The sequence below is a fragment of the Prionailurus viverrinus genome, chromosome D1 (genome assembly GCF_022837055.1).
Source record: "Prionailurus viverrinus isolate Anna chromosome D1, UM_Priviv_1.0, whole genome shotgun sequence".
Classification (NCBI taxonomy): Eukaryota; Metazoa; Chordata; class Mammalia; order Carnivora; family Felidae; genus Prionailurus; species Prionailurus viverrinus.
Window position 1 is genome coordinate 57,024,310 of NC_062570.1, and position 17,020 is coordinate 57,041,329.

General features: G+C 53.5%; 1 protein-coding gene across 3 annotated transcripts in view; it reads left to right on the plus strand.

Moving 5' to 3' along the window:
* The window catches only part of ARRB1 (arrestin beta 1), a 76,466-nt gene that overhangs the window by 5,418 nt on the left and 54,028 nt on the right, over window positions 1-17,020 (plus strand). The gene's annotated exons all lie outside the window — the stretch shown is intronic.

The window sequence follows — 17,020 nt, forward strand, 5'->3', positions numbered from 1 at the left end:
AAAGCCCTGGGCCCCGGGTGGTGGGAACCAGAGGTGTGGGAACCTGGGGGCTCAGGCTCAGCTGGGAGTGGGAGGGACATTGCAGAAATGTGAGCTGGTCACAGGGGAAGCTGTCCGTGCTGGCTCCTGGCATCTGATTCGGGCTGGGGGTCTTGGGGAAGCCTTTCCGGAGGAAGTGCACTCTGAGCAGGTCCTGGGGCATGGGGAAGGCCAGGCGATCTAGACAGAAAGTGCAGACCATGGGTGCAGGTGCAGTAGTGTATAGGGGTGTGGCCGCTAAGGGTCTTGGCAGCCCTGGTGAGTAGGCCTTGGGTGCTAGGGTGGGTGAGTTTCGTGGCACTCTCTCACACATTTATTCATACCCCAGGTGTTTTTATTCCCCAGTTGGTGAGCTCCTTGTGGTTTGGGGCTATTTCTGTTTTCTGTTTGCTGGCCCATTTTCACCCCTGGATCTGATTCATTGGAGATGCCTGGCAAGGATTTGTTGACTGGACTGAACTCCTTCCTCCCTTCTTGCCTCTACTCTCAGCCCAGGGGCATCCTAAGGGCTAATATTAGGTCTTTTCCATTAGAGAATTCTAAGCATGAAAGCCATGTTTCCCACATTAGACTAGGTTGGGGGGGTGGGGGATGAACAGTTTCCTCCATCCGATTGTGAAGTCCTTAGGGAAGGGGATGTATCATCCCTATTGAATGGGGTTCCTGGGAGTGAAGCCGGTTTCTCCCCCATCAGACAGGCTTCTGCAGGAGGAAGCCCTGTCTCCCACGGAGGATGGGGCGGGTCTCCAGTGTGAGCCCTGGGATTAGAATAGATATTATCTCTGATGGTTTCAGGCACCCTCTCTCTTTCCTGTGTGCAGGATTCATCCTGCCCCAGGAATGGCTTGAGTCCTAGTAGGGGGGTGTACAACAGTAGGGGGGGGTGGGGCAGGACAGGGTGGCTGCTTTTGAGAGGGGAACAAAGGAGTCTGTTGTCCCAGCCCCCTCCCTCCCTCCCCAAGGGGCCCTGGCAGGGTCATCTCTCTGGAGACGTCTCCTCCTTTCTGGGACTGGCCCCATCTTTAGCCCACTTTAGAGGAACTGCTTGTTCCTTCCCAGGAGACCTGGTGCCAGATGAGGCCAGGCTCCAGGGACTGGACCAGACAGGTCCTGGTGTTCTGTGTGACTGAAGTCACGACAGCGACTGAGTCTCTGCCCAGGGCTGGGCTGGGCCTGGCAGTTGATTCCAAGGGACCCCCTCGTACCTGGAGAGGGATCTGTCTGTTGGTCTAAAGAGCGTGGAGCAAGGTGGGGTGCTGTGGCTGATGTCAGGCCAGTAGGAGACACACTCCTCACTCAGGGTCTGAGTGTTCAGTCGCGGGACAGGGTGCAGCCTCTCTCTCCAGAGCGTATGCAGAGGTCCAGAAACTGAACGGATACAGACCTGGATGAGACTGAAGATCTCTCCCATAGTGGCCATGGGCCTCTGGCCCCACAGCGGGTCCTCCTGGTTGTTTTGCACCTTTACCCACCCCCACCTTCCAGTACCATTAGTGGGCAGGCACGGGGTGGGGGCAGGAGTGGGGAGAGGACAGCTGGGATGGACCATCTCAGGAGGGTCCCAGAGGTATGCTCTAATGCTTAATCATTGCTGTGTGACCTTGGGCACTACGTTCACCCTCTCTGGATCTTGATATCCCTTGGAAGTCAAATCAGCCATGATGGGCAAGGAGGTAACTCTCCTTGAGTTACTCCTTTCCTGTGTTCTGCTAGTGAGTGTAGGGGCGACCTTTCTTCCAGGGGGTGCCAGAAGCGGGGGATTGGGCAAAGCTCACGCCTCTGTCATAGGCCAGTGAGACTGAGACTTCAGGGGACTTGGGCCTGGGTGTCTGTGGGTTGTGCCTTCAGCCTGATTAGCATAGATTGATTAGCATAATAGTGGGTAGCCTTTAGGAAGAACCAGGGTTCCTGGGTTCAAGTGCCTGCCCCGCCCTGCCACTTACTAGCTCTGTGGCTTCCCCTATTATTTAACCCTTTCTTTGCTGTAGCAGAATGGGGTGCTCTGCACAATGGGGTGGTGATAGTGCCTGCACCAGGTTGTCTGGTGGATTAAATGAATTAAAATAGGTAAAGCTCAGAGACAAGTCTCCTGATGCAAGGGCAGTGTTATTTGAGGTTAGCTCTTAGCTGACCTCTTACCGGGTCTGCCTCCCGGGCTGTGAACTCCCCCAGGGAGGGACCCTGTTTGACTCACGCTGGAGGCCTCAAAGGTCTCAGCACAAGCCTGTTTTGTCATTGGCCCTTCGTACACAGGTGGTGACCTGACCCAACACAGTGCCCTTCCTGTCTGTCCTTCAAGGCCTGGATCATATATGGCCTCCTCCTTCAGGAAGTCCTCACCGATTTCCAAGTGCCTTGTGACCTTTTTTTTTTTTGCCATTCTCTCTCTCTCTCTTATTCTTGGCATTGATCCCCACCCTCCCACCCCCCATGGGTCCTGTTTATTTACACACTTGTGATGTCCTCTGTGTGAGACCAAGGACACCTGCCCTGTGTCTGTTGTCCCTGTTCCTGTGCAGACCTGGCATGGCACCGAGCTCCATAAATATTTGCTCAGTGAAGGAGGCCGAATGTACGTATTTCACTGGGAAAAGATATACTTGGGGGTGGGGGTGGGCAATGTGGTTGATGAGGACAATGGGACATCTTTGCTGGTTTTGAAATGTCTAAAAGTGACTTTGTGTGTTTGTGACCCAAAGGGCGGAGGTCAATGGATGAGCAGCTTTACCTTGCTAGGTGAATGTGCTTTCTGGTAACCAGAGCTATCTGGCACGGGGATCGGTGGCTCATTCCAGCCTTCCTGCTTTTGCTTCTGCTGCTTTCCCCATTTAGAATGTCATCCTCGCTTCTCACGGCTTGTCCAAATCCTGCTTCCTCAATAAGTGCCCTGGCCATGAAGCCATCCCTTCCTGGCCCCTAGAGTGTGGCATCCGTTCATCATTCCCATCCTCAGACATTTCCTGAGCCTTCCTGGGTCTGGACTGTGGCATGGGTGAGTACGGAGTCTCTCTTTAGGATGGACATCTAGATCTAGCTACAGTATATCCAGTGTGGTTTGACCTGGCCTGAGGCAGGGACCATGGCTTCTGATGACCCACCAGTGATCAAGGAGCTCTTTATGCAGCTGGAGAGATCTACCCATTGGCTTCCCACTGGGCAAGTACTCAGAACCCACCTAATTACTGGGGACAAGCTTCTGGGCACTGGATCCAGCAGGCTGTGGTCATAATCAGCTAATTAAACCACCCAAGAATTGCTCGTTGGCCCTGAGGAGGGGAAGGAAGGAAGGGGGGGTAGTGAGGCTCAGAAGAGCGTGAGAAGGCGAGGGATGCTGTGAAGGAGGCTTCAGACACTGGGCCTGCAAGGAGAGCTGCGAAAAGAAAGCAGGAGGTGGGGAGAGAGGGTGGGGGAACAGGGAGAGAGGCAGACACACAGACAGATGAGAGAGAGTGCTATCTGGGGACAGCGCCCAAGTGAGATAAATCAAGGACAGGGGCTCTGACCTTGGATACAGGGACCCCACTTCTTCACCATCCCTCTGATACCATGGATAAGCTGCTTTTCCTCTTTGGGCCTCAGTTTCTCCATGTGTCAAGCAGGAAGGAGAAAGGGCTTTGGCCTAGGAGGTCTGTAGGGTGCTTTCCTTCTCGGTTCTGCAGCTAGAACAGGAGAGAGCATAGAGGGCAGGCTGTGTTCTGTGCTTGATAGCTTGGCCGCTTGCAGCCCTGTCTTCTAGAAGGGGCAGGTAGTGTGTGGGTGTCATCCAGCCTGAGATTGAGTGCCTGTAGCTTCATCAGGATGGAAGACTATTGGCAACAGGCAAGCCCTCGGCCTCTGTCATGCTCTTGTCCCTGTCCTCATGACTGTCCTGTGGTTCCCAAACTAGTGTCCTCAGCAAGTGACCAGTGAAGGCCGCACAGTGTCTCTCAACAGCCTAGGCCTTTCCCAAATAGCATCCCCCAAAGGTAGAGCCATGGGGTTGAGTCACACAGACTCGGCTTTGCTGTCCAGCAATATCGCACGCTAGCTCCGTGACTGTGGGTAAGGGTCTTAAACTCTCTGGGCTTTGGTGTTCTCTTTTGTGAAATAGGTGTGATAATATCACCTATTGCATGTGGCTGCCGTGGCTGAGAGGGTCAGGATTCGATGAAGTCGTTGCTATCATTCAAGACCAGGAGTGGATCTCTGCTGTCCTCTGTGCTCCCCTCTCTCCCGCATCCCCTCCCTTCTCCTGTCCTGAACAGCGCTGTGCACACAGCTGACTATGCGGAGGTGGGGAGTTGCACTGGGCCTGAGAAGAAGTTCAGATGACTTCACGAAAGGGAAGTGAGATTGCCCGGGGCCGGGGAGGGGCAGAGCAGCGTGGTGCTGGGGCAGCCTGAGCGTCCCCACCTTTTGGCCCCCTCTTGCAGATTCTGTAGGAGGAAGCAGGGAGAATTGGGGGGACAGGAAGCCGGGGGCAGGGGTGGGCCTCGTGGAGAGCCCCAGGCCTCTCTCCCTTACCCCATGCACCCAGGTGCAGCTGTGGAGTCTAGAGCCAGGTTTTCTAGCAGGGAAGCCAGCAGGCCACTGTTTCACACATTCAGACAACAACACCCCTAGCGGGGGTGCCTGCTTGGAGCTGAGGCACTTGGAAAGCAGCGCCTGCCTAGGAGGTCTGCTGAGGTCTGGAGGAGAGACAGCAAAGGAGGGAAGAAAGCCGCCTCCCCCTCCCCCAGCCTCTCCCTGCAATGCTGGGCTATGACAGACAAGCTAGGGCCTCTGACTCCAAGGAAGCTGGTTACATAACACAGCCCAACTCCCCGCTTCCTTCTTTCATTCCTCCCCAGAGGGGCCCAGGAGGAGGCAGGCGCTGCTTTGCTCAGGATTCCTGGGCCTGAGAGGTCAATGTGACCATCCCCTGCCTGGCTGGGTGGTACGTGCCTGCCCACACCATTTCGGGAGGAGGGCCGTGTGTTCGGCCTTAGTGTGGGCCGTGGCCACTGAGGTTGGCTCTGTGTATCACCACCGCCCCCCCTCCCACATTCCTGGGAGCAAAGCCACAAAGGGGAGAAGCCTCATTAGAGGAATAGGCCGTGTCCTGAGATAATTTGCGCGTGAAGTGCCCCCAGAGGGGACCTGGCCTCTCTGCAGCCAGAAGAACAAATAGCATTTTTTGGTCTGCTCCACTGGGTTCCACAGACATTTCTTGAGCACTCGACCTCCACTCAAGGCATGTCCCCAAGCCGCCTGGCCCACCCCGGTGGCCTGCCTGCCTCTCCTGGTGGGAGGCTGGTTTAGGGAGCAATTCTGCTCCTGTCTCCCACCTAAGACCCTTTCTCAGAGGCTGGGGCCTAGCCCTCCTGGGTTTGGGGTGGCAGGGAACTTCATGATAGAGAACACCGTGGGGGTTCCTCTGGGCTGGGCCTTTTCAGGCTTGGCTTATTTCTTTCACCCCCCCCCCCCCCCCCCCCCCCCCCCGCCTCCCAAGGAGGTACCTGTGGACAAATTCTGAGTATCTGCCACATCGCAGGCCCTGAGCCGGGTACCAGAGGCGTGAGGATGAAACATGCAAGTCTCAGCACTGGTGCAGCTCCTGTCTTCTAGGGGAGAGGAAATAGATCATCACAGCACACTGTAAGAAGGGGGTGACGTGGGTCAGTTTCTATCGGGGGCAAAGCAAGCCCGGTGGTTAAAGGTCAGAGGCAGCTCCTCGGAAGGGGGGCACTGGAGCAGGCTTTGGATGGTGAGGTGGAAGTGAGCCAGAGGCGTATCTTGATGGCGGTTTTCAGCCAGGACTGACTTCCTTCATCAGATACATGAGAACCCTCTATGTACCAGGCACAGTGTCAGACACTCACTTCTTCTGCTGTCGGTTAGGGGTGTCCTGGAGCTGCAGACTGCTTGAGGACACAAAATCTCGGGTGAAAGTCCACCTTCTGTTACATGGCATCACTGTGAGTGGGCCTGGACAGAAGAAACGGGACGGACATAAGAGGAGACACCAGGTCCAGCCACGAGGGTCTGCCCAGGTCTCTTCTGGTGGAGGGCCACTGGAGCAAAGGCTTTCCTCCGGTAGAGGAAACCCGGCAGAGAGGGTCTGATGACTTCCCAGATAAGCGGTGGCCGTGAAATAGGAAACCGTGCTCTAGGCTCTGGGGCTGTGGGGTGGCGGTGGAGGTGGGGACACCTCTGAGCTCTGAGTGATGGCTGTTTCTGGGAACACGGAGGCCAGAGGCCAGTGGCTGCCTGGTGGAGAGAAGCAGTGGGCTGGGGGTTCTCACCTCCCCTCTACCAATAGCTTTGGGTCTCACCTCTCCTCTACCAAGAGCTTTGTGCAAAGCTCCAATAGCTTTTCAGCCTCTGGGCATAAAGTTTCCATTCTTTCTCTGTTGTATCTGTGCTAATGAAAGCAGCTAGCACATTAGCAGGATGATTTTATTATGGGTCTTTATTGCCCCAGGGCTGTGGAAGAAACCTGGAAGCATTTTTAAGCTCAGTAATGAGAACTTTTTCTTTGCAAGGGATTTTTTTTTTAATATCCTAAAAATGACAAAGATGATCACATGGCATAATGGAGTGGTTAATATGCACATATTCATTTCTCATTTAGAGGGCTGACTTCAGCAGCAAGGCACTCAGTATGCACACTTGAAACAATCTGGTCATCTCTGATGTTCACTATTTTGCAGTCAGTTTTGCCCTCCTGCTCCCCCAGAAGAGGTAAAGTTTTTTGGTAAGGAAAACTTTCAGGGGCGCCTGGGTGGCTCAGTCGGTTAAGCGTCTGACTCCTGGTTTTGGTGCAGGTCATGATCTCACACTTCGTGGGATCGAGCCCCATGTCCGGACTCTGCCCTGGGAGTGCGGAACCTGCTTGGGATTCTCTCTCTCCCTCTCTCTCTGCCCCTTCCCTGCTTAAGCGCGCTCTCTCTCTCTCTCAAAATAAACATAAAAAATAAATAAAAATAAAAAAAGAACTTTCAAACAAAGAACCATGACTCAGTCTCAGATTGAGGCCACACCTGGCTCCCTCAAGCCTCAGTTTCTGTTGGAGTGTTTGGGGACAGGGGTGTGCCAAGCTCCATGGAGAAGAGAAACACCAACCCTAACCTTCAGGACACCCAACCAGATGCTGACGGATACGTGCCCCTATCACTAAAGTGCCTTTCTTCTCCCCATTCCACTGCCACTGGCCCAGGCCAAGCCCCCCTTCTGGCCTGGACTGTTACACTAGTCTTCTGACTGCTGTCCCTTTGCTCAGTCTAGACGCCCCCCAAACCCTCCTCTTATTCTGAAATTCATATCTGACTCTGTTTCCCCCCCCACCCCCCGGCTTAAAAACTGGCCAGTTTTGGGGTGCTCAGTCAGTTAAACGTCCGACTTCAGCTCAGGTCATGATGTCAAAGCTTGTTAGTTTGAGCCCCACAGCGGGCTCTCCGCTCTCAGCGCAGAGCCTCCTTCGGATCCTCTGTCTCCCTCTCTATCTGCCCCTTCCCTGCTCACACACACACTCTTTCTCTCAAAAATAAATAAACATAAAAAAACAACAACTGGGGAGCACCTGGGTGGCTCAGTCAGTTAAGGGTCCAACTCTTGATTTCAGCTTATGTCATGATCTCAGGTTTGTGAGTTCGAGCCCCACGTCAGGCTCCCCACTGGCAGTGCAGAGCCTGCTTAAGACTCTGTCTCCCTCTCTCTGCCCCTCCCCTGCTCGCTCTCTACCTCTCTTTCCCAAAATAAATAAATAAATAAAACAAACATTAAAAAAAAAAACAAAACCTGGGGGCGCCTGGGTGGCTCAGTCGGTTAAGCGTCCGACTTCGGCTCAGGTCACGATCTCGAGGTCCTTGAGTTCGAGCCCGGCGTCGGGCTCTGTGCTGACAGCTCAGAGCCTGGAGCCTGTTCCAGATTCTGTGTCTCCCTCTCTCTCTCTGACCCTCCCCCGTTCATGCTCTGTCTCTGTCTCAAAAATAAATAAACGTTAAAAAAAATTAAAAAAAAAAAAAAACCTGGCTAGTTTCTCCCGATTTCCTGTAGGATAGTCCACATTCGTGGGGTACAGGGTGGGGTGCATTGGGGGCCTTTCATGATCTATGCCAAACTTCCTTCCAGTGCTCCTGTCTCAGCTCTCCCCACCACACAGCAAACACTCTGGCTGCACTGACTTTTTTTTGGATGTTCCTCCACAGTCTTCACACTATCCACACTGTGCCTTTGTTCTAGCTGGTCTCTGTCGGGAATACTTTCTTCCTCTGACGATATCTCCCTTATATTTTCAGGTTGAACCTAACCTCAGTGCAGTTCAGTTGATCTGTTGTACGGAGCACCTACTGCATGCTTAGGCACGACTCCTTCCCTTGACTTGGTGCTCCCTGCCCAGGCAATCAGTGCCCTCTTCCGTGCTCCCTTGCACCTTGTACGATTCCATGATGGCTCATTGCATCATCATGGTTAGCTGCTGACATGTCAGTTTCCCATGTTAGAGCACAGACAAGTGTTTGATACCTCTTGGACCCCCAGCTCCTGATAGGGCTGGCCCAGCCAGGTGAGGCCTAGGTTTGTAGAAGTGAACTGAAGCAAGAATACAAGCACCACATGCATATTTGCACACACACACGCTCATGTGTGTACGCACATGTGCACACACATACACACATTTGTGATACACGTGGCTGTTGTACTCAAATAAGTTAGGGCCAGAATTAGGTGGGGGTGTGAGTCACTTAAGATTCCCTGGAGGGAGGTGCCTGGGTGGCTCAGTCAGTTCAGCGTCTGACTTCGGCTCAGGTATGATCTTGTGGTTCATGAGTTTGAGCCCCGCATTGGGCTCTGTGCTGACAGCTCAGAGGCTGGAGCCTGCTTCGGATTCTGTGTCTTCTTCTCTCTCTGCCCCTCCCCTGCTCGTGTTCTTGTCTCTCTCAAAAATAAATAAAAATATTTTTTAAAAAATTAAAAAAAAAATTCCCTGGAGGAAGTGAGCCCTGAACTGCTGACCCAAAAGAGAAGCACTCTTTCCCTCTTCTCACTTCCTTCCTGGCCCTGCTGCTTCAAGAAAACAGCTGACACTGGCTATGAAAAGGGAAATATATGTATTTTGAATTGGGGGTTGGGATCTCCTAGCCTGAAGGTGATTAAATCAGGCGCATGCTTCCCTCCCTTCCTGCCCTGCCCTCCCTCCCCCTCTCCCTCCCTCCCCTTAGTCCCTCCCCTTCCTCCCTCCTTTCCTTTCCGGTCTCCTTTATCTCCTCCCTCCAGTCTCTCCCCCCCATTCCTCCCCTCTCTCCCCCCTTCCTCCCCTCCCTGCCTACTCCCTCCCCTCCCTCCCTCTCTCCCTCCCTTCCTTCCACACACATTTTCTGAGCCTCTAGGACATGCCAAATACTGGGGGCTACAAAATTGATTAAATAAAACATATCTTTATATTTTTCTGTCTTCTTAATGTTCATGCTGGAACAAACCTGCCCTTTCTTTTATCTGTCTCAATGGATCAGAGTTCAAGTCTTGGCATGTCACTGATAGCTCTGTAACCCTGGGCAAGTCAGGTCACTTTTCTGAGCCTCAGTTGTCTTATGTATACCATGGAGATGATAATACCTTCCTCCTAAGATTGCAGTTGATAATGTGCGTGAGGTGCTAAGCAGGTGCCTTTGATAGTTCCTCATTGAGTGAGAGCCACTCTCCAACTGGAAGCTTCCCGGGGGCAGTGACCACGTCCAGTGTGTCCTCAGTGGCCAGCACAGGGCCAGGCACACAGTGACAGTACATCAGCGTGATCTGTTATCCCAGTTTTCCTGGGACTGTCTCAGTCCCACATCTTGGGAAACTCCTTGGTCCTGGGTGAATGGGGACAGTGGGTCGCCCTACACTACGTTCTCCATGAGAGTTTGTAGAATGGATAGAGGAGTGAATGAATCATGAAGGAAGGACCGAGGTAGGACTAGGGCAGGCAAGAGCAAGCACTGGGCAGCTGGCTTGTCAGGTGAGAGGTGGTCCTGTGAAGGGACTAGAAGGCCTGGCAGGTGCAAGGTGGGAGGTGGGCATGGCGCCCTCTGCTGCATGGCAACATGAAGGAAGACACAGGTCCTGAGTCTGTGAGGCTATTGCTTTCAAGCAGGTCTCAGGCTTCCAGGGCCTATGCACTCTTCCTCTGACACAGCCAGAGAGGGGAAGGCAATTGCTGATCCACTTTTGCTAGAAAGGCCTGTGAGAAGCCACCAGCTGCTCCTCTGCTTTGGAAGCAGGAGGCCTCATGTTCCTCACTCAGCCCACTGTGTTCCAGCCTGTCTGCCTTCTGAGCTAGCCACTCCAGACTGCGAAGAGACTGCACAGAGGTCTGGGCTGGGGGATGGGAGAGCAGGACTGCAGCCCCATTCTCAGGTCCTGGCCCAGAGACCGAGCTAGGCCTCAGTGCCCCACCTGTTCCCTGGGGATCAGCCCTTCCTGCCAGGGTGTCTGTGAGTTGTGACTTGTGGAAGGCCCCTTGGCACGTCTAGCACAGCGTAGGTCCAGTGAGTGCCATTTGTTGTCCCTTTTTGTAAGTGGGAACAATAAAACTGGCTCTGCATACCTCCCAGGGCTGATGTGGGGGCCAAATGGGATGTGGGATGCGGGAACACTTGATAATCAGTGTTGTATCCTTTGAATATTTGGGGATGGGGCTCTTGCCAAGGCTGTTCCTGCTGGCCTGGGCTTCCAGGCACAGGTGGGGGATGACCCTGCCCACCCAGGCATAGAAGATCCTCCTGGGGATGTGCTCCAGGATCACAAAGAAAGCCAGCGGTGCTATCCATGTGAGCGTACGTACTCTGTGGGTTGGCCCTGTGCTCAGATGATCTCCGCTTCTTCTGAAACCATGGCAAGAGGGAGACAGACAGACAGACGTGGCCCAATTGCAGGGAGGGTTTAGTAGCAGCAGGACGCGTGACAAGAAGAAGGAATGTCCTCCGGAGCCTCCTCTGTCTGCTGGGCTGGAGGCAGGGCCTTTGTGAAGGCGGGTGGTGTTCGGATCGCCTCTGGGCCCTTCCTCCAGCCCAGAGGCGGGTTCACCATGAGGCTGGTGCAGCTTCAGCTTCTGGCCCTTTGTGCTCCAGGGCCCGTTCCAAGGCCTAGCGCTGTCCACGTGCTTGGACGCTTTGTGAAAGGCGCCAAAGGAAGACATTTTTGTACTCTTCTCCTTCTCCTTCTCCTTCTCCTTTTTTAAGAGGGCTTCCAAATTACATAAGCTCGTCCAAGCCTGGATCTGCCCCTGCTCAGGCCAGATGGTCCTTTGTGCCAGGATGTGGGTGCCACGTCCCTATGTGTGCTCAGAGCAGTCTCACCCCACGTGTGTGGACCTGGTCATCAGTTAGAGTCCTCACTGCTGAGGCAGGACCTGAAAGTCTCCCAGGGGGGAGCTGGTTCTGGGACAGGCCCAGCTGCGGATCCTACTTGCTATGTAAAGAAGAGCCTGGAAAGGTCCTTCTGCCCTCAGTCTTCCTCATCTGCAACATGGACACAATACCTACCTGAAAAGGCTGTGGAAAGGTTTAAACAATGTACCCCAGATGAAACAGCCTGGTACAGCCCCAGGCTTGTCACAAGGGAGCTCAGTAAATGGTGGTGGAAGCTGGATGGAGATGGGCAGGGGTGCGGTGGGGAGCGTTGGGGTGCTGGGGGTGGGGTGGGGGCATTGGGGTGGAGCCAGTCCACTGCCTGTCAAATTCACCTGCACCCTGCTGTGCCTCTTGCTGGGTGCTGGGGACACGAGCTGCTGGGGCGGGGTGGTGGTGGTCAGATGAGCTAAGACGTTGGAAAGTGTTTATAAGCTGTGAAATACAGTTCCCTGGGAAGGAACAGTTGTAAACTGAGTGGCCTTTTTGTGGGAGAGGTCAGAATGGAAGTCTGCTCCTGGGGGGTGTGGGGGAGGGGGGTTGGGTGGGAGGTAACCAGCCTGACTGGTTTTGTTGGAAAGCTCTGCTGCCCTGGCAGGCAAACTGACCTTTCTGGCTTAGGAAGGAAACCCGGCCAGCAGGGTGCGCTGTTTCCCACATCCTCCACCCTCGCGCTGAGGTGGGGAGAGGTGAAGGGAGCTTACTGGTGATTGCCTCCTCCCTCCCAACTTCGGTGCCCCCTTCAGAGAGGGAGGAGCAGTGGGGGTGGGGAGAAAAGAACATAGGCTTTGGTGTAAGGCCAGGTTTCAAACACTACCACTACTGCTTATGTCTGTGTCCTTGCGACGGTTGTGTAATCTTGCCGCACCTCGGTTTTCTCATCTTTAAAATGGGTGTGATAATATTCTCTCCCCCTGCCCGGATTGTTGTAAGGCCTAAATGAGATAATGTAGGGCTTAGCACAGTGCCTGGCACATAGTATCGTGCTCAGTAAATACTGATTATCCCTCTCTCTTGCCCCATGACCCTCATCAACCTGTGTTGCATTCTATTCCTTTACCCATGTGTGCACACCCTCAGTTGGATTGGGCTCCCTGGGAGACAAGGTCATGTTTTATTCACCCATCATTACACCCCCCAGCCCTGACACAGTGTCTTCAAGACTCCTTGAACTGCTTGGCGACAAGCTCCATTGGCTCAAGGAGAAGAGCGCGAAGTTTTAGCCAGAAACTCACTTATTGCACACCTACTACGTGTTCCTGCTGGAGGCATACTGGGTAGTCTCTTCCCCTCAGAGCTTGAATGGCCACTTGTAATTTGCTATCACCCTCTGTTACAGTGACTTTCTTTTCTTTCCTTCTGGTCCCAGTACCTGGCACGGGAGATTCACATACATTTTTGTTGAATGAATGGCTGCCTCCCCCCCCCCACTATTCTGAAAGCAGGCTTGGTGTCCCTTCCAGCCCAGCCACTTTCTAGCTGGGGCAAGTCACCGTGCCTCTTTCAGCTTCAGTTTCCTCCCCTTTAAAATGGGGAGGGGCGCCTGGGTGGCACAATCGGTTGAGCGTCTGACTCTTGGTGTCGGCTCAGGTCATGATGTCACCGTTCAGAGTTCGAGCCCCACGTCAGGCTCTGCGCTTGGGATCCTTTCTCTCCTCTCTCTGCCTCTCCCCTTCTCCCTCTCTTTCTTGCAATAAATAAATAAACCTAAAAAATAAATAAATAAAATGGAGAAAACAGTGGTACCAAATAATCAGGGGCTCAACCGTGCCTAGGACAAGGTAAGCACCCAATAATGGCAGCTGCTGTTTTTCACATGATCTCCAGGGGTCTTCCTCTTCTGGCTGGGAGAATATTCCATTCCTGCAGACCCTCTCTGCTGGCCTCACAAAGGATTTGGAGCTCTGCGCAAACTGTTTATGTTTCCCCGGCAGAGTTTATTACCCAGCCGGGCCTACTGCAATTAATTACAGGCAGAGCAAATAACTTGTCCCTGGGAGGCTGGGCTTGGCATAAACATTTACATCCAGCCAGGGGCCAGCTCAGGGGCTTGGCTCTTTCCTCCAGCCTTTAGAACACAGAGAGATCAGGGGATCAGGGCCCAGAGGTGTGGGATGGGGTGGGGTGCCAGAGAGAAACAGCTTTCCTTCAACTGCTTTTCCTGGACTGTTCCTTAGCCCTTGAGGTGCTGGGCGAATGCTTTCTCTTTTCATCCTCCTCATTACCCACAAGCCGACTCCCTGTTTGCAGATGGAGAAATCGAGGCTCAGCGAAATGAAGCAGTCTGCTTAAAGCCACACAGCTCACAGGGGAGGCAGGAGCTGAAGGTTCACGTGGCAGCTGTGTAGAAAAACAGACTGGAAAAGAGAGGCCAGAAGTTGGGAAATCACCAAGGGATTGTTTGTTCGTGCGTTCGCTCATTCACGCACTCGTTCATTCACTACATAGTTGTCAGGCCCCCGTCCTGTGTGAAGGGGGCCTAAGGAGGCAGTGGTGACTATGAGTCACTGGGCTGAGTCCAGATTGTCTCCACATCGAATGCCAGAGACTCCCTCAGGATGGTCCCATTAACAGGCAAATGTGTGGCAGAGGCGGTTTCTTGGAGGGCCAGGCAGGAGATGGCCTCTCTGGGTGTCTACTGTTCATAGCCACACCGTCTTGCACAGAGAGGTGGCCTGAGGGGAAATTGTCAAAAGGAAGGGCTGTCTGAAGTCAACTCACTCCTCCCAACCTAGAATCTGGAATTCTAGATTTCCAAGCCCCTACCTCTGTGCAGAGAAGGCTCAGACGAGGTTTGGCTCAAAGTTACAGCAGGGACCCATAGTGGGCATTCCTGGCAAAGGACTTTTTCTAGTGCATTTATGTCTGAGAGGTGAAATGACAGATTGGCAGGGCAGACCCTCATGGCTGTCCTGATCCACAGCTCCTCCCCACTCCATGCTGTGAGTCCTGTGTTTTCTGGAGGCCCTTCCAGCTCAGCAATTCCTGTTCTGCTCGACAGTCTCGCTGTGAAGCACTCTAGAACATTCTGCTAGGGGCCATCTTCCTTCTCTCCAGGATAGGAAGCTAAGACCCAGGGAGGAAGGAGCAGGGTCCTCCTGCCCCTATACTCATTTTGGACCTAGTGTGCCTGGATCCTGGGACCTCTGGGCTGGGCAGGAACCCATCCCTACAGCTTCAGGCCCTGGTGGATCCTGGAGCCTAGCCTGAACCATCCATTCTGGGTGGTCAGCACCCGGCCCGGAGCCTGGCATGTGCCTGGCACTGATGCCCAGGAAAAGTGTGACTTGCAGGGCGAGTGAGTGGCTGGTGGGAGACAAGGATACTCTAGGGAAGAACACCTAGTTCGGCAGGCCGGGGCTTCCAATGCAAAGCACCGCTCTACCACGTATGAACATCAGTGTTGCTTCTAGAAGCGAGATGGAACAATAGTCCTCACCCGCAGAGTCATGGTGGGGTCAAAAGGCAGCAGAAAGTGGAAACAGATGGTCCAAATATGCATCAGTGGATGAAGGGCTAAACCACCTGTGGTCTATCCAAACCATAGAATAGTATTGAGTCATAAAAAGGAATCATATACTGATACACGCTACAACATGGACAAGCCCTGAAAACATTGTTCTAAGCGAAAGAAGCCAGTCGCAAAGGTCACGTGTGTATGAATCCATTTATATGAAATGTCCAGAACAGATCCATCCGTAGACACAGAAAGCCGACCTCGGTAGTTGTCAGGGGAGGGGGGGAGAGGAGGATGGGGAGAAGAAACTACTTATGGGTGAAGCATTTTACTGTGGAGGGATGGAAATGTTTTGGAAATAGAGGAGGAAGTTTTGCATGCTGTGAATGCACTAAATGCCACTAATTGTTCACTTTGGCATGGTACATTTTATGTTATGTGAATTTCACCTCAAGGAATTATATTTTTTTAGTTGCTAAGAAGACAAGGCAGCATCGGTTAGGAGGGGATGCTGGAGGTGGGACAGGGGTGTGGGGGCGAGACTACTGCAGAAAGGGTGGTGTGGGTTTGAACGCCGTGACAGGTGCAGGTGTCCAGTGGGAAGCAGTATGGCGGACCGGTTAGGACCAAGGGTTCTAGAATAAGACTGACAGGATTCAAAGCTATGTGGCCTTGGGCAGGTTGTTTAACCCCTCTTTGTTTCATTTTCTCATCTGTGAGATGGGAATAATGAAGTTCGTATTATGGGGATCTTCATCTTTTATTATGGAAATTGTAAAATTTTCCTGAGCATTAAATGAGTTAATATTTGTAAAGTGCTTAGAATAGCACTTGGCACAAAGTAAGTACTGCATGAATGCTAGCTCCTGTTATTATGGCCCATTCACATTTTTATCTATGTGCTCGTTACTGAGCACCAGGCCTAGGCTGTTCTCCGAGGCTGGGGCCGTGAGCCGGACCCAGGGCCTGTTCTCTGGAGCGCCGTCTCGTCTTGGTGCAGGAATCAAGCCTCCTCCCACGCTGCTTGTAGCTCCAGCTGTTAATGAAATCACCTCACCTCCTGCTTTTCAGAGCTGCCTGAGTGGGCACTGTTTCCCCTATAGGACCTGGCAGGCCTCCTTCATGGCTTTTGAAAACACCCAGGTCTTGGGGGCTGGTGCCTTGGGCTCTTGGGAACCTTAGTAAGGCTATTGTTTGCCTGCTTGTCATGGAAGAAGTCAGGGGGCTGCTCTCTGGGGTTCTCAGTGTTTTCTAACCTCCAAACCTCTGAGCCTGTGTTTGGGATGGGTCTGAGGTGTCACATCTGTCGCGATTTTATTTATAAAAAGCGGACGGTCTTTTTTGGGCTGGCACTCTGGACAACCAAAGTAGGGCGTTACAGTGGGAGTCGGGGTCCCTCCTGAGCCCCAGCCTTCAAGCTTCTGCTTCCTTCTGGGCCTGACCAGCCCCTGTCAGCCTCCCCGGCCCCGCCAGCAGACATTCAGGCTCCGAGTCTCATGGACTGAAACAATCCGATTCCAGCCGCTGCCCCCCGCCACCGCACCCCGCTCTGGCAAGCCCTCCACATTGGCACCCCTCCCAGGGCCATCCTCAGTCTGTCGCTCGGGCACAGGCACGTGCCCCATCCCTTCACTGTGACAGTCAATACACACGGAGTCACCTGGTCACGGTCACTTCCATTCACCCCCAGCAAAGTCTCGCTCAGCTCTGGTGCCTCCCACCCAGCACTGCCCTCTCCGACACCTGCATCCCCCAGCCACCTCTGACCACCTGCCCTCCCATCCCCCAGAGCTCTGCCTTCACCTGCTGGCTTCCCTGCCAGATTCTTGTCCCAGAGGTTGTCCCAGGGCAGCCGAGCAGGAATGGCATTCCAGGAAGGCGCTTGCCTTCTCTCTTCTTGTAAAAACAAAACTACATCGTAAGTAGCTTGAGTCAGGCCTTCTGGAACTCCTCCCTGGGGGTGGGAGGATGGACAAAACAGGCAGTGGCGGCTGAACTGGAGGGCCTCGGGAAGAAGGTAGAGCCAGAGTCAGGCCAGGCAGAGTTCTCTGGGTTCTCAGAGGGCCCCGGTGTATTCATATCCCCCCTTCTCTCTCCCAGGCATGCGCACCACACTCCTTCACATAGACTCTGGCCCTCGAGGGCTTGGCACACCGTGATCAGGGAAGGTTCTTTT